The 23,195-nt window shown below is 45.7% G+C and overlaps 1 protein-coding gene across 2 annotated transcripts in view; it reads right to left on the reverse strand.

Moving 5' to 3' along the window:
* The window catches only part of LOC124556701 (1-acyl-sn-glycerol-3-phosphate acyltransferase alpha-like), a 713,163-nt gene that overhangs the window by 266,942 nt on the left and 423,026 nt on the right, over window positions 1-23,195 (reverse strand). For both annotated transcript variants that reach the window (XM_047130675.1, XM_047130677.1), the window contains one exon: window positions 20,860-20,935. The gene's annotated coding sequence lies outside the window, so the exon portion shown is untranslated. The remainder of the gene's footprint in view (window positions 1-20,859; window positions 20,936-23,195) is intronic.

A 23,195-nucleotide genomic window follows, 5' to 3' on the forward strand; every position in this document is an offset into this window, starting at 1 on the left:
CGCAGAACTTCCAGTATACACTAATAAGCCAAAAAATAATGACCACTGCCCGCCGCGAGATTTAATATCGACAGGTAGCGGTGCGTGTGCGTGACGCGTTAACGAAAGTATCTGAACAGAGCAGAGATGAATGGAAATCATTCTAGCGACGATACAGGGCGCAAATGGGGAATTTCAGTAAGATAATGGACTCTGGCAAAGGACAGATTGTTATTGTCCGACCTCTGGGAACGAGCACCTCGGAAATGGCGAAGCTATCAGCAGTTAGGATGCTAGTTGCGTGAGCTCCTGTGGAAAGTGGTTGAAGGATGCTGAAACAACGAACAGCTGAGAAAGTTATGACGTCCACGCCTTACCATAGAAAGTGGATGTCAGAAGCTTGTCCAGGCAAACTGCTGCTCGGAACGTGCACCGCAACATGGACGCAGGTAAGATGGGGCAGTATTATTCTATGGGGAATATTCAATTGGGCTTCCATGCGGCTGTTGGTAGTAAGCGAAGACACCATGACAGCTGGGTACTATGTGAACATAAAACTGCGAATCACCTGCATCCCTTCATCCCTGATATCTTCCTGACGGAGAGGGAAACTTCCGTAGAATAACTAGCCTCGTCAAAAGGCGAGAATCGTTTTACAATAATTCGAAGAGCATGATAATGTACTCGCGTTGATGCTGTGGTCAGGAAATTCGACTGATCTGAATGTGAAGGAACATGTCTGGGACACTAAAAGGTATTGATAGGTTCAACCCACCCGAAATTGCTTTATCGAGGGACGAGTGTCAAATGGCTGAATGTGCTGGTGGTGAGGGATTATAATAATCTATTGAATATTACACTGAAACGCCAAAGAAACTGGTATAGGCTCGCATATTCAAATACAGAGGTATGTAAACAGCCAGAATATGGCGGTGCGGTCGGCAACGCCTATACAAGACAAGTGTCTGGCGCAGTTGTTAGATCGGTTACTGCTGCTACAATGGCAGGTTATCAAGATTTAGTGAGTTTGAAAGAGGTGTTATAGTCGGCGCACGAGCAATGGGACACGGGATCTCCGAGGTAGCGGTAAAGTGGGAATTTTCCCGTACGACCATTTCACGGGTGTACCGTGAATATCAGGAATCCGGTAAAACATCAAATCTCCGACATAGCTGTGGCCGGACAAAGATCCTGCAAGAACTGGACCAACAAAGACTGAAGAGAATCGTTCAACCTGATAGAAGTGCAACCTTTCCGAAAATTTCTGCAGATTTCAATGTTGGGCCATCAACAAGTGTCAGCGTGCGAACCATTCAACGAAACTACTCGATATGGGTTTTCGGAACCGAAGGCTGACTCGTGTATCCTTGATGACAGCACGACACATAGCTTTACGCCTCGCCTGGACCCGTCAACAACCGACATTGGACTGTTGATGACTGGAAACATGTTGCCTGGTCGGACGAGTCTCGTTTCAAATTGTATCGATTGGATGGATGTGTACGGGTATGGAGACAACCTCATGAATCCACGGAACCTGCATGTCAGCAACGGTCTGTTAAAGCTGGTGGAGGCTCTGTAATGGAATGGGGCGTGTGCTGTTGGAGTGATATGGGACCCCTGACACGTTGAGATACGACTCTGACAGGTGACACGTACGTAAGCATCCTGTCTGATCACCTTCATCCTTTCATGTCCATTGTGCATTCCGACGGACTTGGGCAATTCCAGCAGGACAGTGCAACACCTCAAACGTACAGAATTGCTACGGAGTGTCTCTAGGAACGCTCTTCTGAGTTTAAACACTTCTGCTGGCCACCAAACTCCACAGACATGAGCATTATTGAGCATATCTGGTAAGCATTTCAGCGTGCAGCTCAGAGGAGATCTCCACCTCCTCGTACTCTTACGGATGTCTGGACAGCACTGACGGCTTCATGGTGTCAGTTCCCTCCAGCACTACTTCAGACATTAGTCGCGTCCATGCCACGTCGTGCTGCGGCACTTCTGCGTGCTCGCTGGGGCACTGCACAGTATTAGCCAGGTGTACCAGTTTCTTTGGCTCTTCAGTGTAGAATGTAAGGTCATAGTGGGTTGAACTTACTGATACCGAATGTTGAGTATGACCTGTGTGGTAATGATGATGTGGTGTGTGACGTCATAAGGGCGCAAACTGAAACAGCACAAAAAGTTGCCAGTTTTTCTTTTGCTTCTATATTATTTTTTTGGAATGTAGGTTGTGGTGACAGATTGATCTGTACTGTAATTCGCGATCTAGAATGGACTGAAAAGCGACAGCCTGACTGTGTGTTGTTGAGGCCAAGGGTGAGATGTCATGAGAGTAACTGTAATTATTCTTCTGGCTGGTATTTGATGCATACTGAACTTCAGTGAGTGTTTTATTCCAATATTTGGTAACGCCATGAGTCTAAGCAGGCGTGTGGTATCGACACGGTAAACATATCTACCACATTTTACGTGATTTTCTCGGCCTTTTCCTGTTTATTGGCCTCCAGCAAAGTACTTCCTCCACGCATGTACCATCTAAACGCCTGGCCACATGTCACACCGATTTCCATTTCATTTTCAGTACTGCTATAATTATATCTTCCGTTTCCGTCTGTTTCGTGTTGAATTTGTTTATTTTCTCTCCTAATAATTAAAAGCGCGTTTACCTCTCTACAGAACCATTTCCAGAATGATCTGCTAACTGTCATAGGATAATGTAGCACAGGAGCTAAAAGTGCCTAAAATGGCAAGTAATTCTAGGAAATTACCAGCCAACTTAAACACAGGATATTTTTCAGTTTCTGCCCACTTGGATGGACTTGTGTCCTGACCGCTCAGCCGGCCCCGGTGGCCGTGCGGTTCTAGGCGCTGCAGTCTGGAACCGCGGGACTGCTACGGTCGCAGGTTCGAATCCTGCCTCGGGCACGGATGTGTGTGATGTGCTTAGGTTAGTTAGGTTTAATTAGTTTTAAGTTCTAGGCGACTGATGACCTCAGAAGTTAAGTCGCGTAGTGCTCAGAGCCATTTGAACCATTTTGAACCAATACTTGTCATCTGCTATTTTGCTGAATTGGAAAATTGAGAAGTAAATTCCTGGGTCCAAATACCCTTTTTTTTACTGTGCGACGACAACACAATGGAAATAGATATTAATACAGAATAGGTAATATTTTGGTAAAAGGTTAATGGACGTTATCCATTATCATCGGAAAAAAATTTAAGAAAAGAATATCATTCATTGGAGTGAAATGAATAGTAGCAGAGAGGAATCTAATGAACTTACGGCATCATTTATGATGTGTGCTGAACGATTTAAATCGAATATACATAGACAGGAATAACCGGTACCGACCACTTCGGTGAGTTATTATTGCGTGGTTTACTTTAAGAAAAATATAGAAAAACATGTGGCTATTATTTATTAGAAGTTAGCTAAATATTTTTAACTTTCGTCACTTTAAAAAGTAGGCGTGATAATTTTCAATAAAAATTACAGTTGTGTGGGAAAGATTGCTGGGGGTATTGGCTGATATCTAGTTCAGGACTTCCGCAGCCGTACTTATCAGAACTACTCTGGCAGTTCTACAGAATTCGCAGTTGAAAAACGAAATCACAGCGTAATTTTTTCCTCTCTTCCGAAACTACTCGTATTTTAAGTGAAGTTTTGAATGGGCCTTCTGCATCTCCGCTTCGATACGTGGCCACACGATGGAAGTATCGTCACGTGTCTAAGACAGTGTGTAGGCGCGACAGGGCAAAGCTTAAAGCTGTTTGCTTGAAAGTTCAGCCGTCCGCTTCCTCGCAATACTTACCACGCCAGGGGACGACAAAAATAACTGTACTAACTCACACGTATCGACTGCTATTCGACCTCGCAGGTGCATATCACCTCCTTCGTCTGTCCTGTGCTAAACAGATACTTAATGTCATAGCCTGTACCACATTCAACACACTAATACAGAAGAAACGCCGGCCGGAGTGGCCGAGCGGTTCTACGTGCTACGGTCTGGAACTGCGCGACCGCTCTGGTCGCAGGTTCGAATCCTGCCTAGGGCATGGATGTATGTGATGTCCTTAGGTTAGTTAGGTTTAACTAGTTCTAAGTTCTAGGGGACTGATGACCTCAGAAGTTAAGTCCCATAGTGCTCAGAGCCATTTGAACCATTTGAACCAACGGAAGAAACAAATGATTTAGTTTTTCTTCGATGAGGAAAATATACTGCTTTTTTATTAAACATGTATATGATTACTTATTTTCATGCTTAGTATAAACAGAATATAGTGACATATTTTCTCTTACTGTATCTATGTACCAAAAATATGATGAAATAATTCAGTATTTGTTCCTACATTATACACACCTGGAAATTGAAATAAGAACACCGTGAATTCATTGTCCCAGGAAGGGGAAACTTTATTGACACATTCCTGGGGTCAGATACATCACATGATCACACTGACAGAACCACAGGCACATAGACACAGGCAACAGAGCATGCACAATGTCGGCACTAGTACAGTGTATATCCACCTTTCGCAGCAATGCAGGCTGCTATTCTCCCATGGAGACGATCGTAGAGATGCTGGATGTAGTCCTGTGGAACGGCTTGCCATGCCATTTCCACCTGGCGCCTCAGTTGGACCAGCGTTCGTGCTGGACGTGCAGACCGCGTGAGACGACGCTTCATCCAGTCCCAAACATGCTCAATGGGGGACAGATCCGGAGATCTTGCTGGCCAGGGTAGTTGACTTACACCTTCTAGAGCACGTTGGGTGGCACGGGATACATGCGGACGTGCATTGTCCTGTTGGAACAGCAAGTTCCCTTGCCGGTCTAGGAATGGTAGAACGATGGGTTCGATGACGGTTTGGATGTACTGTGCACTATTCAGTGTCCCCTCGACGATCACCAGTGGTGTACGGCCAGTGTAGGAGATCGCTCCCCACACCATGATGCCGGGTGTTGGCCCTGTGTGCCTCGGTCGTATGCAATCCTGATTGTGGCGCTCACCTGCACGGCGCCAAACACGCATACGACCATCATTGGCACCAAGGCAGAAGCGACTCTCATCGCTGAAGACGACACGTCTCCATTCGTCCCTCCATTCACGCCTGTCGCGACACCACTGGAGGCGGGCTGCACGATGTTGGGGCGTGAGCGGAAGACGGCCTAATGGTGTGCGGGACCGTAGCCCAGCTTCATGGAGACGGTTGCGAATGGTCCTCGCCGATAACCCAGGAGCAACAGTGTCCCTAATTTGCTGGGAAGTGGCGGTGCGGTCCCCTACGGCACTGCGTAGGATCCTACGGTCTTGGCGTGCATCCGTGCGTCGCTGCGGTCCGGTCCCAGGTCGACGGGCACGTGCACCTTCCGCCGACCACTGGCGACAACATCGATGTACTGTGGAGACCTCACGCCCCACGTGTTGAGCAATTCGGCGGTACGTCCACCCGGCCTCCCGCATGCCCACTATACGCCCTCGCTCAAAGTCCGTCAACTGCACATGCGGTTCACGTCCACGCTGTCGCGGCATGCTACCAGTGTTAAAGACTGCGATGGAGCTCCGTATGCCACGGCAAATTGGCTGACACTGACGGCGGCGGTGCACAAATGCTGCGCAGCTTGCGCCATTCGACGGCCAACACCGCGGTTCCTGGTGTGTCCGCTGTGCCGTGCGTGTGATCATTGCTTGTACAGCCCTCTCGCAGTGTCCGGAGCAAGTATGGTGGGTCTGACACACCGGTGTCAATGTGTTCTTTTTTCCATTTCCAGGAGTGTAGCTTATTGGCTATTTTTATGTTCAGATGAGCTGTAATACGTTACAGGTGTACGGAGACCACTGAATGAAATTCCTAAGATTCCCAGTTAAACGCAGAACTTTAAATTCTCATTCGGTACCGAATGCAAATGATTTTGAGCATCATTCTAAGATAGTTTCTATAATCTGTTTTATTTCTTACTTTTGGACAAATCATTTCACAAAACACATGACCATTTTTTTTCAAGCTTCTTTTTTTATTTTCAAGTTTTGTTCAGGAAGCATGAAATATCATATATTTAAATATCGATCGGATTTCTATTATTATTACGAGTGTATAGATCAAAAGAAAGCAGAGAAGTTTCAGTTTATGCTGTGATATGATATATTTGACACTTCGTTTTCTTTACTAGCAGCAGATGCTCAAATAAATAATTACGTATTTCTTAATTTCCATGATTGCTTTCATATAGTTAAATATTCTTCTGCAAAACTACACCTCCCGCTGGTCAGTTTAATATCTCATTTGTCCATATCACTCTCACTGTTTGGATATGAAGATTCGGACAAGAGTTTTCCCTCAAATTGCTAATTAAGTTTTTCTAAATTACTCCAATTATTTGCAGGCAATTATATTTATCTTTGCAAAACTAGACCTTACACTTGGTCAATTTCGCACCCCATCTATCGATTTGCTACTTTTTTTTGGCTATGGATATTCGGATAAAAACCCTTTGTGTAAATTCCAGGGAGTCTTATTTTCACTTCATTCAAACATAATTGTGAAATGTGCGTGCAGATGCGAAGAAAATTATGTCCTGAACTGCAAAGAACGACTAAGCACAGTTTTATTGGGGCACGTACGTGAAAGGGACCACACGAATCCTAAGTAGGAACGATAGATGTTACTAACACAGGATAACTTCTCCCTAAAAACGGAAAAAAACTGTACTGCAGTAGCAAATTCAAAATTATTGTCATTTTTTCCGTTTTCAGTCGTTCCTTGGTTGCTTCAAAATTCATGGAGGTATGTTCCGTTTGTGCAGCTAAATGAAAGTTCGTTTTTTGCCATACGCGTTTCTCGTCTTTTATAAAGGAAGGAAGTGCAAGTGAAGTGCAGCAATAAATGTGTGTGAAAAAACACTCGCATTCGGCCTTCTAGAGTATGGGGACCGCGTAAACACATCTGCAGGACCACACATACATGAACTAGCAACCCTGTAAATCGCCAGTGAAGATGTTTCATAAATAAAAGAAGCGAAACGCATGTGGCAGAGAACAATCTGCCTTTCATCCTGTTGCATACCTGCATGAAAATTTAAAATTACATCAACACTTCTCTAATATATAAATACTGTAAGGTATAATATATTGGATTATAGGCCACTGAAGATAATGAAAAAAAACCTTCATTTCCAGAAAGAACTTTCACTCTGCTGCGAAGCGTGCGCACATTTGAATCTTCCTGGCAGATTAAAGATATGTGCTGGACGGGAACTAAAATCATAGAGCTACGCCTTCCGCGCGCAAGTACTGTAGCGACTGAGTTATCCAACTACAGAATGAATTTTACGGGAACAATCAAAATGGTGGAAATGGCTCTGAGCACTATGGGACTTAACTTCGAAGGTCATCAGTCCCCTAGAACTTAGAACTACTTAAACCTAACTAACCTAAGGACATCACACACATCCATGCCCGAGGCATGCCGGTCGCGCGGTACCAGACTGAAGCGCCTAGAACCGCTCGGCCACAACGGCCGGCCTTCCCATGGTGCTCGTACAATTATGTGATTCCCCCACAAGGAGAGACTTATTTAGTTTTCTAGTTAGGTTGTTTGACTTTAGCATGAAACACGTTAGTGCAGGGTCTGTATCTGACAGTGTCTTTCAAATACTGACACTGCACAATTTGGTTGGCTGGTTGGGGACGAGACTAAACAGCGAGGTCATCGGTCTCATTGGATTAGGGAACGATGGGGAAGGAAGTCGGCCTTGCCCTTCAAAGGAACCATCTCGGCATTTGCCTGAAGCGATTTAGGGTAATCACAGAAAACCTAAATCAGGATGACCAGACGCGGGTTTGAACAGTCGTCCTCCCGAACGCGAGTCCAGTATGATAACCACTGCGCTTCCTCGATCGGTGCACAATGTAATAAATTTCAAGATTAACATGTACAGTATTTGTATTATCACCGGCTTCCGTTAAGCGATTAAGTAGGACTGAATATAAAATGGTTCAAATGGCTCTGAGCACTATGGGACTCAACTGCTGAGGTCATTAGTCCCCTAGAACTTAGAACTAGTTAAACCTAACTAACCTAAGGACATCACAAACATCCATGCCCGAGGCAGGATTCGAACCTGCGACCGTAGCGGTCTTGCGGTTCCAGACTGCAGCGCCTTTAACCGCACGGCCACTTCGACCGGCGACTGAATATAAGTTCACCAGCCAAAATGTTAGTGAGCCCCTTAAGGGCAAACTGGAAGCTTTGGATCTCTGTAGAGTGCGTTAATGTGGTAGCAGGCTGACATGTGGTCCTCCACTGCAGATATAAGTTGGTTGGTTGGTTTGGGGAAGGAGACCAGACAGCGTGGTCATCGGTCTCATCGGATTAGGGAAGGATGGGGAAGGAAGTCGGCCGTGCCCTTTCAGAAGAACCATCCCGGCATTTGCCTGGAGTGATTTAGGGAAATCACGGAAAACCTAAATCAGGATGGCCGGACGCGGGATTGAACCGTCGTCCTTCCGAATGCGAGTCCAGTGTGTAACCACTGCGCCACCTCGCTCGGTGCAGATATAAGTCACAAAAATAATGAAGTAGAGTGTAAGCGCGAGGCGGCGCATGGAGTCAGCACAGTAACATGGATCGATGTGAAGACGGTAGAGAATGGAAAAAAGGACTTGTGTTCGGCTGTGCCCATTAGCGCACCGAGAATGAAGTTGCGCGACTCGTTGTTGTATTAGTGCGAACTATCCCACGTGTCTACAATGAATGGCTTAACACTCGCAGCCATGCAACATAGCGAAGAGCAATGGTCGTAAAAAGACCCTAACAAACGAACCATCTGGGACCGGAGTCGGCTGTTACGCCTTCTCGATGACAATAGGTTTCAGACCCGATAGGAATGGTTGCTGGTAGTGAATGCAGCGCCATTTAAACCAGGTTCAAAGCGAACATGATCAAAGGGCATATAACGGACATTCGATGTCGGTTACCTCGCGAAGGGCCATCGCTCTCAGCAACACAAAAGCTACGCGTCTTCAGTGGGCCAAATAACACGGCCACTGGACAGCGGCTGGCTTCAGGCGTGTTGTGTGGTCGGACTACAAGCGATTATCTCTTTTCGAATAATGCAAAACGTCGAGCGCACCGACGGTCCAGTGAGGTTTCAACCCATAGTGTACTACAGGCCGAAGGTGGGTCTGTGATATCTGTTTTAGTACCAAGAATTAGGCCCAGTAATTCAGGTTACCGAGGCATATTTTCCTGGTTTGATGAATATTCTGGCACCGTATCGCACCGCGACTGGCGCGCAGAATCACCCCATCTTAAAACCATAGATGATGTCTGGAAATATTTGAAGCAGCAGATGAAACGTAGCAGTCGAAACCTTTGCAGTTTTATAGGTCTACGGTATCTATCCATCAATGTATTCAGCTGGATATAACATTCCTGAAGAAACTTGCGGACTCTCTTCTTAGCCGAACTGAAGCTATTATCAAGGCCAGAGGCTGTGTTATCATGGCATTAGCATGATATCTCGTGGGGCGATCAGTTTTTTGCCGGGTGCTCTAATAACCATGCGATGTAAAGATGAAAATACCACCTGAGACTAAAGAACGCGAATTAGGGGAAATACTTTGGTTTGGGGAGCTATAGGGTAGAGGCGAGTGAAACAAGCAATGCCGTGGACTTTTGCGACTGTGAATTTTGCGATCCAGGGCGTCAGCGTGGTGTTTCTGACAAGAAATATTTTAGCCATGGCATTTACAACTGCCAAAGGAAGCAGCAATAGTGGGGAAGGCTGTGGTCGAAAATATCACGGTGAAAAACTGGTTGTTGTTAGACGTGGCATTTCTCACTGTTTTGTAATAATAACGTCGCTTTACATTGTATCCAACTGAAAAACGAACGATTAAAGTCCTGCGAGTGAAAGGAGCAGCAATGATGGTACTGTGCACCTATCTGTTGCCGCGTTAAAGGAAGCCACAACAGTTGGGGAGGTTGGTTGGTTGGTTGGTTTGGGGAAGGAGACCAGACAGCGTGGTCATCGGTCTCATCGGATTAGGGAAGGATGGGGAAGGAAGTCGGCCGTGCCCTTTCAGAGGAACCATCCCGGCATTTGCCTGGAGTGATTTAGGGAAATCACGGAAAACCTAAATCAGGATGGCCGGACGCGGGATTGAACCGTCGTCCTCCCGAATGCGAGTCCAGTGTCTAACCACTGCGCCACCTCGAGTTGGGGAGGCTCTGGTCGTAAATACAACGGTACAAACTAGTTGGTCGCAAGTGCCACTGTACCTCCGGGACCTACAAACAGGTCGGAAACGAAACGGTCGACACATCCACGGAACCAGTTACAAAGGGCCGATGCAATGAACCGGTTTTCGGATACTGCAAGGTTATGTATAATTTGTGGAGGAGCCTTACTCTGATGGAAAAACACATTACGTTCCTGTTGCAAGAACGGACAAATGCACTCTACGAGACAGCGCTCACCATGTCAACCCTATGCGTGCGAACGACCAGCATTTGTGTGCAGGTAGAATCTGCTTTCATCGCTGAAGACCACGGCGCACCATCCCATTCCATCTTCCAAGTGATGCTCTGACGGTATCAGTCGAGCCGTGCACGTCGATGCTGTGGCGTGAGTGGAACAGAGGCTAGAGGTGTGCGTGTCCGTAGTCCCACTGCTAATAGCCGGTGCGCAACAGTTCGTGCTGACACGTCTGGGCTCACAAGCCCTCTTATCTGTGCTGTGGTACTTGTACGATCTGTCACTGCTTCCCTTACAAACAGTATGATCCTGGCGGGCGTCTGTGCGGTGTGGACGTCCACAACCTCGTCTATGGGTGTGAGAATGTTCACGTGACCATCGTTGCACAACTGGCGCAGCACGTCCATCTTGTGTCGCAAATCTCCGACAGGACCATTCCGCCACTCGGAAGGCCACAACCGGACCCCTTTCAAACTCGTTAAGTTGGCTGTAGGAAGCCGTATGCATCTCCGTGGCATGGTTGCCAGCTTGCTTCACACTTCCACAACACACTGATCCTTCCGGCTGCGAGCATTTCCTATTAAAGGGTAGATGCAGGTGCCGTTCTGGCAGCTATGCCACTACGCTATCTGTTGGATGACGCTGAAACCGTTATGTACATCTACTGTTCCGTCATCGGATCAAAATCGACGTCGTCTTTCCAGGTGAACTATTTTTTTCCTGCAGTGTATTTATCGTTTCTGGAATGTTCTTCAAACATCTCATCTTTATAATGTATTTATATTCTAGAATATTTGATGTTTCCATAAATACCAGAATTCTGGAATATTCGATGAATGTATAAATTGCTGCACTCTCCGTCGAAGAGTTCAGTTCTGTTCTGGCTGTACGTTGGTGTCAGTTCCTAGTGTAATGGTTCTTTGAGGACCATGCCTTCGGATGTGGACTTGATTGTGGTGTCAGAGTTACATTGTTTGGTGGAGACGCCAGGTACTTGAAGATTACATCACAGTGGCTCCAATTAGGCAACATAAAAGCTGTCGCCTACAGCCCGCAGCTGTGGCCGAGCGGTTCTAGGCGCTTCAGTCCGGAACCGCGCGATTGCTACGGTCGCAGGTTCGAATCCTGCCTCGGGTGTGGATGTGTGTGATGTCCTTAGGTTTAAATAGTTCTAAGTCTAAGGGACTGATGACCTCAGATGTTAAGTCCCATAGTACTTAGAGCCACTTGGCGCCTACACTGTCAGTACATCGTCCGCACGGTCCATATATTTAGAAGACCCAATGAATTCCAACTCAGTAGTAAGTCAGCTGAACATCACGCATCCATCAGTGTTTTCCAGAGGTTCTGGTCAGGACCTGCCGAAGTGGCTGAAAGGATTCGACTGAGTCGCCAAATACTACAGGTGGGATGACATGGTATATTTGGTACACGTGTACGTTTATTTGGACGTCACAGTTCAGCAATGGTTGAAAAACAACGAAGAGAAGCTCTACAGCTATGGCAAGTTCGAACTGAAGACAACATTTGGTGGCAATCAACAGAAACTCCGTTTAGCAGAAATACAATTGAAGTAAAGGCCCAAATTCGTGGCGAAATGACACAGTCAGACACACAGAATGTTTTGGTCCTTTGTAGCATTGTGAATCCCAGCATGACACAAGCCTATAAAATCTTACTTTTAATGAAAGGAGTCGCAGAAGGCATGTACCAAACATTTCTAGGAAATGACGTCACAACACAGATAAGTTCATAACGTGGTACCACCGCATCAAGGAGACGAACAGAGAGGATAGACAGACTTCCAGCGTCTTGGCTGCCAGCAGTAACAGCGCTACGGGACGGCAGCTCTTGCGAAACAACGCACACACAGGCGCGCGAAAGGCCAAGGTGACATAGGTACACACACTAGTGGCACACCTCAGCCGGCACTAGGCAGCAAGTAGACAGCCGCCCGCTTCTCATCCTTATATTTCCATTGTGGCAAGCAATTAAGCAAACATCAATCAAGAATGTATATTTCCACCAATGACAAGAAATAATGCTAACACCAATAAAGGACGTCTAACACCCCTCCTCCTGATCCTCAATACCCTTTCAGATTGGACTGACAGACTATTTCGCCAGAATATAAGAATTAAAGTTTCTCTCGTTCAGCGTTTAGCAAAAATACCCTGAAGAAGGCCATTTGCAACAGTGGCCGAAACGTCGGAAAATTTTATACATCGACAATGCGCTCGCATACACAGAAGAATTTTATTAACTGTGGTCAAATTTAGGTTGTACATCATAACACTGATTATTTCCTTCCTCTTAGACACATATATTGTCATGTCAATTGTGAACGACAACAGCAGATAATTTGAGGAGGTAGAAAATTCAATTCAATTATGATTTAGTTTTTATATTATATTTTGTGTTCCGTAAAATTGTGAAAAAATGCAAGGATGAATTTTGCTTCATAATTTCTCATATTGAAAAAGTGTTCTCAATTTATCTGTAATAGTTTCAAACCTTACAGAGGACGAACTGTAGGACTCTACGGAAATTTCAAAATTAGGAGGAATACAACCGAAAATTTTTGATCATATTTTTATATTATTTCAGAACAGGTTAAAATAAGGTAAAAATACAGAAAAGACAAAGCGCCTTCGCCGGCCGGGGTGGCCAAGCGGTTCTAGGCCCTACAGTGTGGAACCGCGCGACCGCTACGGTCGCAGGTTCGAATCCTGCCTCGGACATGGATGTGTGTGATGTCCTTAGGTTAGTTAGGTTTAAGTAGTTCTAAGTTCTAGGGGACTGATGACCACAGAAGTTAAGTCCCAATGGGCTCAGAGCCATTTTGAACAAAACGCCTTCCTTTCAGCTATTTCAGTAAGTGAACGGTGAGTGGTGACATGGAAAAGAGTTAGTTAATTCCAGTGAGTGAGCTGTCCTGATACGACACCTGAGAAAGACGGTTTTGCCCATCTCTATTGAGTGTCAGAACATGTAGAAAGAAAGGAATGGAAGGAAGGGAGATTAGCGTTTAACGTCCCGTCGACAACAAGGTCATTAGAGACGGAGCAGAAGCTCGGACTAGTGGAGGATGGGGAAGTCAATTGGCCCTGTCGTTTGAAAGGAACCATCCTGGCATTTGCCTGGAGCGAGTCAAGGAAATCATGGGAACTTAATTCAGGATGTCATCCTGCCAAATGCGAGTTCAGTGTGCTAATCATGCACCAAAATGGTTCAAATGGCTTTAAGTACTACGGGACTTAACTTCTGAGGTCATCAGTCGCATAGAACTTAGAACTAATTAAACCTAACTAACCTAAGGACATCACACACATCCATGCCCGAGGCAGGATTCGAACCTGTGACCGTAGCGGTCGCTCGGCTCCAGATTGTAGCGCCTAGAACCGCACGGCTACCCCGGCCGGCACAGTCACTAAAATTTTCTACTTTTCTGACATTGTCTGAATTATTCAGCACAACCTTTTGCATTCTGTTTTTCAAGTATGATTCAAACCAGCTGCGCGTAAAGCTCTCAGTTTCAAGGCACATGAGTTTTTCTGAGAGAGTATCATGATCTACACAATCGGAGGCCTCTGAGAGATCACAACAAATACCAGTTGGCGAAATATTATTATTTAAGGCTTGTACTATTTGATGAGTGAATGTATAATTAGCAATCTCAATCGAACAGCCTTTCAGGAAAACTAACTGTGATGTGCTTAAGTAGACTGTTTCCACTTAAGTGTGCGGCTACTCCTGAGTACATTACTTTTTCGAATATTTTGGAAAAAGGTGCCAGGAAGGAAAGTGGACGGTAACTGTTGAAGTCTGTCTTGTTACCTTCCTCATAAAGTCTTTTCTTGATAAAAAAACAAAGACTCTTGAATTCTGGTACACTCCGATGCGTCACTGATAGTATTAATGCTTTGCAGCACAGAGTTATGTGTATGTGTTTTCCTCAAAGCAGTCTTACGATCAAAGGTTGATAAGTCTACAGATACACCGAGTCTGGGCGAAGTTCTTGCTTAAAAATATGCGCCCGCCAATCAGAGTGGCACCCAGTGAGGTCATGTCAGTTGCGCGTCCTTTGGTGGCATCTGTGCGTGGTGACCACATCGGAGACAGCGAGCGATGGAAGAGCGAGCCCGTTGGCGGGAGGTTTAACAGTGCTGCCTGACGAATAGCCGTGTGCGGCGAGGGGCGTGCCGGGTGTGGTCGGCGAAGACGCCGTCGATACCGCAAGGTATTCGGTTCGTTACACTGGATAACGTGCAACAAATCTCCGTAAATACGTTTCAGAGAAGAAAAGGACAATAAACGCTGATCACTGAATTCGTGGGCTATATGTGCCGTCCCTTTTGATTTGTGGGACGAATCCCTCACATGCGAATCTGTGTGTCTTCCTAGGTTTTCCGGTCGTTTTCACTACTGACGTCAAAACACCGACGGCGTGATCAGTGTCTTAAAATCACATGGGATGCATATCAACTGAGCTTTCAATTATATCCCATAAATGTTCGACAGATTCACATCGGGCGATCTGGATGGCCAAATCAGTTGCTTGAATTGTCCAAAACGTTATTCAAACCAATCGCGAATAACTGCGAACTGGTGACATGGCGCATTGTCATCTATAAAAATTCTATCGTTGCTTGGGAACATGAAATTCATGAATGGCTGCAAATGGTCTCCAAGTAGCCGAACATAAACACTTCCAGTCAATCATCGGTTCAGTTGGACCAGAGGACCCAGTCCATTCCATGTAAACATAGGAAACATAGTTATGGAGCCACCACCAACTTGCACAGGGCCTCGTTGACAACTTGGGTCCATGGCTTTCTGAGGTGTACGCCACACTCGAACCATACTATCAGCTCTTATCAACTGAAAGCAGGACTCACCTCCCCAGGCCACGGTTTTCCAGTCGTCTAGGGTCCAACCGATATGTTTACGAGCCCCGGTAAGCGCAGCAGACGATGTCATGTCGTTAGCAGAGCCACTCGCGTCGGTCATTTACTACCATAGGCCGTCAACGCCAAATTAGGTACACTGTCCTAACGGATGCATTCGTCGTACGTCCTACATTGATTTCTGCGGTTAGTTCACGCAGTATTGCTTGTCTGTTAGCACTGATAACTCTACGTAAACGCTGCTGCTCTCGGTCGTTAAGTGAACGCTGTCGGCCACTGCGTTGTCCGTGGTGAGAGGTAATGCCTGAAATTTAGTACACTCGGCACACTGTTGAGACTACGGATCTCGGAGTATTGAATTCCCTAACTATTTCCGAAATGGAATGTCCCATGCATCTAGATCCAACTACCATTCCACGTTCAAAGTCTGTTAAATCCCGTCGTGCCGCCATAGTCACGTCTTAAACTTTTTGATATGAACCACCTGAGTACAAATGTCAGCCGGCCGGAGTGGCCGAGCGGCTCTAGGCGGTACAGTCTGGAACTGCGCGACCGCTACGGTCGCAGGTTCGAATCCTGCCTCGGGCATGGATGTGTGTGATGTCCTTAGGTTAGTTAGGTTTAAGTAGTTCTAAGTTCTAAGGGCCTGATGACCTCAGAAGTTAAGTCCCATAGTGCTCAGAGCCATTTGAACCATTTTACAAATGTCAGCTCTGCCAATGCACTACGCTGTTATACACATCAGTGTACACCGATGAGCCAAAACCTTATGCCGGGCCGGTGTGGCCGTGCGATTCTAGGCGCTTCAGTTTGGAACCGCGTGACCGCTACGGTCGCAGGTTCGAATCCTGCCTCGGGCATGGTTGTGTGTGATGTCCTTAGGTTAATTAGGTTTAAGTAGTTCTAAGCTCTGGGGGACTGATGACCTCAGATGTTGAGTCCGATAGTGCTCAGAGCCATTTGACCCAAAACCTTATGACCACCTGCTTAATAGCGTGTTGTTCCACTTTTCAGAGACAGTACGATAGAGATTCTGCTTGGCATGGATTCTACAAGTCCTTGACAGAATTCCAGAAGTATGTGGCACCTGACGTCTACACACAAGTGAAGCAATTCCTGCAAATTACGGGATGGTGATTTATAGGCACGTAGCTTTCGTCCGATATGTGTTCCAGTGGGTAGAGATCAGGCACATTTTATAACCGAGACATCAATGTGAGTTCACTACAATGCTCCTCAAACTACTGTACACGATTCTGACCTTGTACTACGGACAGTTATCCTGCTGGAAGATATCATCGCCGTAGGGAGAGACTTCAAACATGAAGCGATGCAGGTGGCCCGCGCTAATGTTCTCGTAGTTCAATGCCATCATGATGTCTTCGACTACCACCACAGTTCCCATGGAAGCCCAACGCAATGTACCTCTTAGCATAATTCTCCCCTTACCGGCCTGCATTGTGGCGCAGTGAATGTTTCGTGCAGTCATTTGCCTGGATGAGGGCGTGTAAGGTCCCAACCATCGACCTGGTGTAACAAGAAATAAGAATCATTCGACAGGCGACACGTTTCTATCGCACCAGCATCGCACCCCCGTAGTAGATCTGCCACAGACCGCTGTCTATCCTGGATTACCTCCGACCTCTACCTCTTTTTGATGAGACGTGGTCATCCAGTACCATACGGCCTACTCATTATTTCACCATCCTTCAACCACTTTCCATAGGTGCTCACGACAGCACTACGCCAACAGGCGACCAGCTTTGCCATTTCAGAGATTCTCGTTTCCAGCCGCAGCTCAACAATTTGACCTTTTTGAAAACCGCTTATTAGAGGTGGAATCCAAAATTTTCGGGACTGGTGCTGCCATATGGGAAGTAGGAGTAGTAGACCTTTGCACCGCCAGGTGGCGAGAGCTGCATATCTGATGAGTCAGTGTGCGGAGTGGCATTCAGCTGGGAGGACGTGTTGAACGTCCACAGTGATTTCCGTAATACCCTGTGTTTGGTGTGTGGAGATTTTACGATGAATCCGCGAACAGAACAGCGCGTGTGTATGAAATTCTGTGTGAATCTCGGGAAAAGTGTTGCCGAGACCCTTGCGATGATTCAACAAGTGTTTGGGGGACAGAGCATGAGCCGTACGTTGTGTGACGTCCTTAGGTTAGTTAGGTTTAAGTAGTTCTAAGTTCTAGGGGACTGATGACCATAGATGTTAAGTCCCATAGTGCTCAGAGCCATTTGAACCATGAGCCGTACGCGTGTGTTTGAGTGGCATGCCCGGGCTCTCCAAACCCCAGAAAAGCTAAACAGGTGAAGAGCAAAATCATCGTTTTCTTTGATACCAAGGGAATTGTGCACAAAGCATTCGTTTCACTCAACAAAACAGTGAACTCCACATGCTACTGTGACGACGGCCCGAACTTTGGCGTCAAGGGATCTGGCTGCTGCATCATGACAACGCGCCCTGTTACACGTCATTGCTCACCGGGACCTTTTTGGCAAAAAACAACATGGTGATTGTACCCTACCCACCGTACTCGCCAGATTTTGCACCTTGCGATTACGCACTATTTCCAAAACTGAAATTCAGGTTGAAAGGCAGTCGGTTCGGCAGTCTAGAGAGGATTCAAGAAGCATCGCTGGCTATGATAAAGACCCTCAAAGAACAGGACTTCCAGAAAACGTTTGACCAGTGGCAGAAGCGCTGGGACCGGTGTGTACGTGCGAATGGGTGATGGTGACCATTAGTCCAAAGGTAAGGTTTTCGTCAGTCCCGAAATTTTGAATAGCACCTCGTATCAGTGGATTTCCGCATTTGCGGCCCTTATCTTCGCTGTAATGACTGCCCATTCGTCTAGGTTCCGCTTACGTTCTTTCCTTACTGCGTCACGTGTCCGCAACACCACCAGGAGCGTTTAGCCTCGCGGTGAGCGGTGGTCTACATCTACATCTGCATAGATACTCCGCAAGCCACCGTACGGTGCGTGGCAGAGGGTACCATATACCACTACTAGTCATTCCCTTCCCCGTTCCACTCGTAAATACAGTGAGGGAAAAACGAATGTCTATATGTGTCTGTGTGAACCCTAATTTCTCGTATCTTATCTTCACGGTCCTTACGCGCAATGTATGTTGGCGGAAGCAGAATCGTTCGGCAGTTAGCCTCAAATAGCGGCTCTCTACATCCTCTCAAAAGCTTTGTCGAATGAAACGTCGCCCTCCTTCCAGGGATTCCCACTTGAGCTCCCGAAGCATCTTCACAACAGCCACGTGTTGTTCGAACCCAATGGTAACAGATCTAGCAGCCCGCCTCTGTACAGCCAAGATATCCTTCCTCAATCCGACCTAGCTTTTGGCTCATCAGTGTGTACTAGAGGCTCTTACTACTCCTCTGAGTGACTCAGCTCTTAGTACAAGACTTCTGCAAATGGTTCAAATGGCTCTGAGCACTATGGGACTTATCATCTGAGGTCATCAGTCCCCTAGAACTTAGAACTACTTAAACCTAACTAACCTAAGGACATCACACACATCCATGCCCGAGGCAGGATTCGAACCTGCGACCGTAGCCTTCGCGCGGTTCCAGAGACTTCTGCCAACTTGGCGCCTACCACGATATCCATTGTAGTTGACACTGACTTCCCGATGCAGATTTTACGTTTCGACACCTCCAGAAAACCGACAAAAGCGACCCTGTGTGATCCTGCTGCGTCCTATACAGGGATACGGTCCCAGCCAGGAACTACGTGCTATCGTTACTGGCATAACTTTCTATTTCCACCCTAAATGGATGTTCTTGAGGGAGAGTAGGTCACTGGTTCTGGGGAAACTCTTCGGATCTGTTAGATTCCCTTTACCTGGCTGGCTGTGCCCACACGATACCTAGCAACCACTGCTGTCTCAGTGAAAATGAATAATTATAAACTGAAAGGAATTACATCAGAATTGAAAGCATCCAAAACCTCTTCCGAGCGTAACGAATACCGTTTTCGGATTTTCCTCACTGGGATACACAGAAAATCGTTCCGTATATTTTAGCAGACACCAAGTAATAACTTCTTTTCTAGACAAAACATCACACATCAATTTAATTAAGTGTCCTTACATTTTGGACTTCCAAAAACCAAACACCGTCCGGACAGGCTCTGAAGGCCCAACGGTACCGACCGGCTGCCGCGTCATCCTCAGCCTTAGGCCTCACCGGATGCCGATACGGAGGGGCGTGTGGTCAGCACACAGCACCCCCGGCCGTTGTCAGTTTTCGTGACCGGTGCCGCTACTACTCAACCAAGTAGCTCCTCAAGTGACGTCACAACGGCCGAGTCGAGACCCAGGAGAAAGACAGGCCGCGGCGCGTACGTCACAAACGTGGGCCTGAACTCGCTCGCTCAGCTCAGCAGACAAAATGCGTTTCTAAACCTGTTCACTCGCAGCTGGGCGTGTACGTAATAACGAGAACTGCACCGTCTTCTGGAATCTGCTATTATGAAGTCTTATTGATTAACATTACTACAACAAAATTTAATTTAAGATCAGTACTCGATATAAATGGTATAACTGCTTGTTTACGGCATTTAGTCTCTTCCGCTTAACAGTCCTCATTTCATACAACAAGTGGTGCATTATGCAACTGATAATCATTCTGACATGATTTTAATTTTATTGTACCCCAGTACAGCCATAACAGATAATAAGTAGGCCTATGGACTTCCGATCCTTGCATCAAGTGTCAACTTAATACGCTTAATAGTTTTATTTTTAGCCCTTATTAAATAGTGGTGCCATATTTCGTCGGCATGGAACAACGGAATATAGTATTTCAGGATTTTTTTTCGTTTTGTAAGAGTCATCGCCAATGGAAATTTATCCGAAATTGATGATGTCTTATAATTAATCTTCTCCTTCAGTTCCACCAGTTCAGAAATGGACAGCAGAGTTTAAACTTTCCGTATTTGTTTTGGAAATTATCGACGTAACAAAACGTCCCTAAAATCTAGACACTGATGACAACAATGGGAAAAGGTGACAAGCAGTATTTACCGTTTCGCGCCACAAGCGCACTACAGGAAATATTACACACATTGTCGTGGATTATTAACAACGAGAAAGCTTTGCACATAATAGATGCCACATTTGTAGAACGCTGACCAAAAGGAAATTCAAAAGCGAGGTTCTCAGGAGTTTTTGGAGCATTTTTGTAAGATTACAGCAGAAACAAAGCAGTGGGTAGAGCGTCTGTGTCATTGTTTGAGATTACAGGCATCGACTATGGTGCTTCTAGCGAGTGTTGCTCGCCAAAGCATAAAGAATGCTAGAAAATTAGATGCGGCAGCTTGATGCAATATCGTTATATACGATTTTCCATTTCTTGAATAGCAGGATTTTTGATTAAAAGTAAGATGAAATAATTTACTTGTTTTCTGCGTTTAAATGTGTTCAAGTATGTCATAGAAGACTTAATAGCTCATAAATGGGTACAAACCTTTCGAAAAGGGTCGTAACGACTCTGAAGTACCCGTAATAATTGTAGTTCCAGCACATCAACCGCCGATGTAAACCTGAAAAAAAGAATGTTGTTTCTGAAAATCACAGACTTACAATTATAGAATATAAACACTGTAGAAAATTTAAATGTGTGTCAGAACTGGAACCTACTCGAATAACTCAAGTGAGTAAGCAATACCGGCAACTGTCTGATTAACTTCCAGTTCGTCAAGGGTCTAAAACCTGCCATAAATGTATTTAGTATACACGGGTCCCTAGGAAAGTGAGTGAAACATGTCATCGTACGCTAAGACAATTGCAGTACAAGAGATATGCATTGTAGAAGACAATACGTGTTCTGGTTTCTGAAGACAAAGTTCTGCTGCGTTTTGGATAACAGTTACGAGTACATCACACCGCGTGAGTGAAATGGCGCGGCATATGGAAATGTCCTTCAAAGTTGGAGAACGTGGGACAGCAAGATTCTTCTGACTAAAACGCCCAAATTGCAAACAGATTCAACGTGAAATTCTGGCGGTGTATGGACCAAATGCAGTGTCCAGTCCAGCCGTAGTGAAATGGTGTCAACAAATTGATGAAGGCGCACAGACATCGACCACAGACGACAATTTCTAGGCAGTCGAGGAGCTGATTCACAACAACAGAAGAGTTTCCGAAGGTGAGAACCTTCCCACAGCGTTTCTAGAATGGCTCCGTGACCAAAGAGCTGATTTCTTTCATCTAGGAATTGACCCATTGCTAAAATGTTCCGTTGTTTACTGAGACTTGGCGAGTAAAGGAAAAGTAGTATCATGTATGTGTTTCATTTAGAAGTGTACTGTGACATTCAGTAAAAGTTAGTGGGTGGACTTTTCCATTGTCGGGCGCGCAGTCGGGGAGAGTGACGTCGTGTCCATCAGTTGATATAAAAGACCCCAAACGGCAGTGTCAGTACGACAACGGGCAGCGCCACTAGAGTATTACCTGCAAGTGCCTGATGCCCAGACGACACGTTCGACAGCTTGTTGCCCAGCTAGACGGGTTCGATAGGGGCCGCATCGTGGGGCTATGGGAGGCTGGATGGTCCTACCGTGGTATTGCGCGCCACATCGGTCGTACGGACTCCAACATTGCCCGCTGTTGGCGGCGATGGATATAGGAAAGCACGGATGCACGACATAAAGGATCTGGCCGTCCGACGTGCACCACAAGGAGGGAGGATCGACGGATTGTCCGCCACACGCTCACAAATGCAACGGCAACGACATAATACGCACAGTTTTATAAAATCTGCCGCGTGGGATTAGCCGAGCGGTCTCAGGCGCTGCATTCATGGACTGTGCGGCTGGTCCCGGTGGAGGTTCGAGCCCTCCCTCGGGCATGGGTGTGTGTGTTTGTCCTTAGGATAATTTAGGTCAAGTAGCGTGTAAGCTTAGGGACTGATGACCTTAGCAGTTAAGTCCCATAAGATTTCACACACATTTGAACATTTGATCAAATCTGTGTAGATTAACCTGTGTAGATTTGAACTGAAAATTTTGAAATTTTAGCATGTAGTAGAGTCAAGAAGTTAACGATGTGTTGTGGCTTTCAACTTGAGTACTTCAGAGGCAAGCCACATTAGTATGCATCTCCCAGACACGCAGATGTTCGCATCATGTTTTTAAAAACTTCTATTAGTTTTATCTTGCTAGATAGGGCGATACATTTTATTGGGCTCTACTCAGGAAATTCTTTAAAGAATTGAACAGCTCCAAACTTGTTATTAATTTACAAATGAGTTAAAGCGTTAACTATTTAACGTTAAGCAAATAATGAAAAATGGATGAATATAGTTTGGGTAATTTGCGCTCGGTTTTAAGCAAGAGCAAGTGTTTCACGCATCTCAATTTTTATGACATCATATATCCTGAACTATGTGTCGTACAATCATGTAATTTTACAGGCACATCCAGTGGTATATGTGTATACTGCCTGCAACCTGTACTGATAATAGAGTCGGTAGTAAAGAAGTGATAAATTAAAACGTCGTGTCTGATGCTGAAGTTAAACTGTATGAACAGAGAACATGTAGCAAGCAATAAACTTTCTTTCTTTGACCGTTTTGTGGTCGGCATTAGCGAGAGAATGTCACGTAAAAGGTTTAAATTATGTTTAAGATTTGTTGCAAATCTCTATATGCAGTCATTCTCAAATAATGGATGAATGAAGTCCAGGTATTTGCGCGCCATCAGTTACGCTGCTTCAAGGAAAACACAGTTTCTAACTGTAATGCTTGTTTTCATGTGTTTAACTTTTAACATAAGCTTATACCCCTTAATGAGTAGATTGTGG

The sequence above is a fragment of the Schistocerca americana genome, chromosome X (genome assembly GCF_021461395.2).
Source record: "Schistocerca americana isolate TAMUIC-IGC-003095 chromosome X, iqSchAmer2.1, whole genome shotgun sequence".
In the NCBI taxonomy this organism is placed as follows: Eukaryota; Metazoa; Arthropoda; class Insecta; order Orthoptera; family Acrididae; genus Schistocerca; species Schistocerca americana.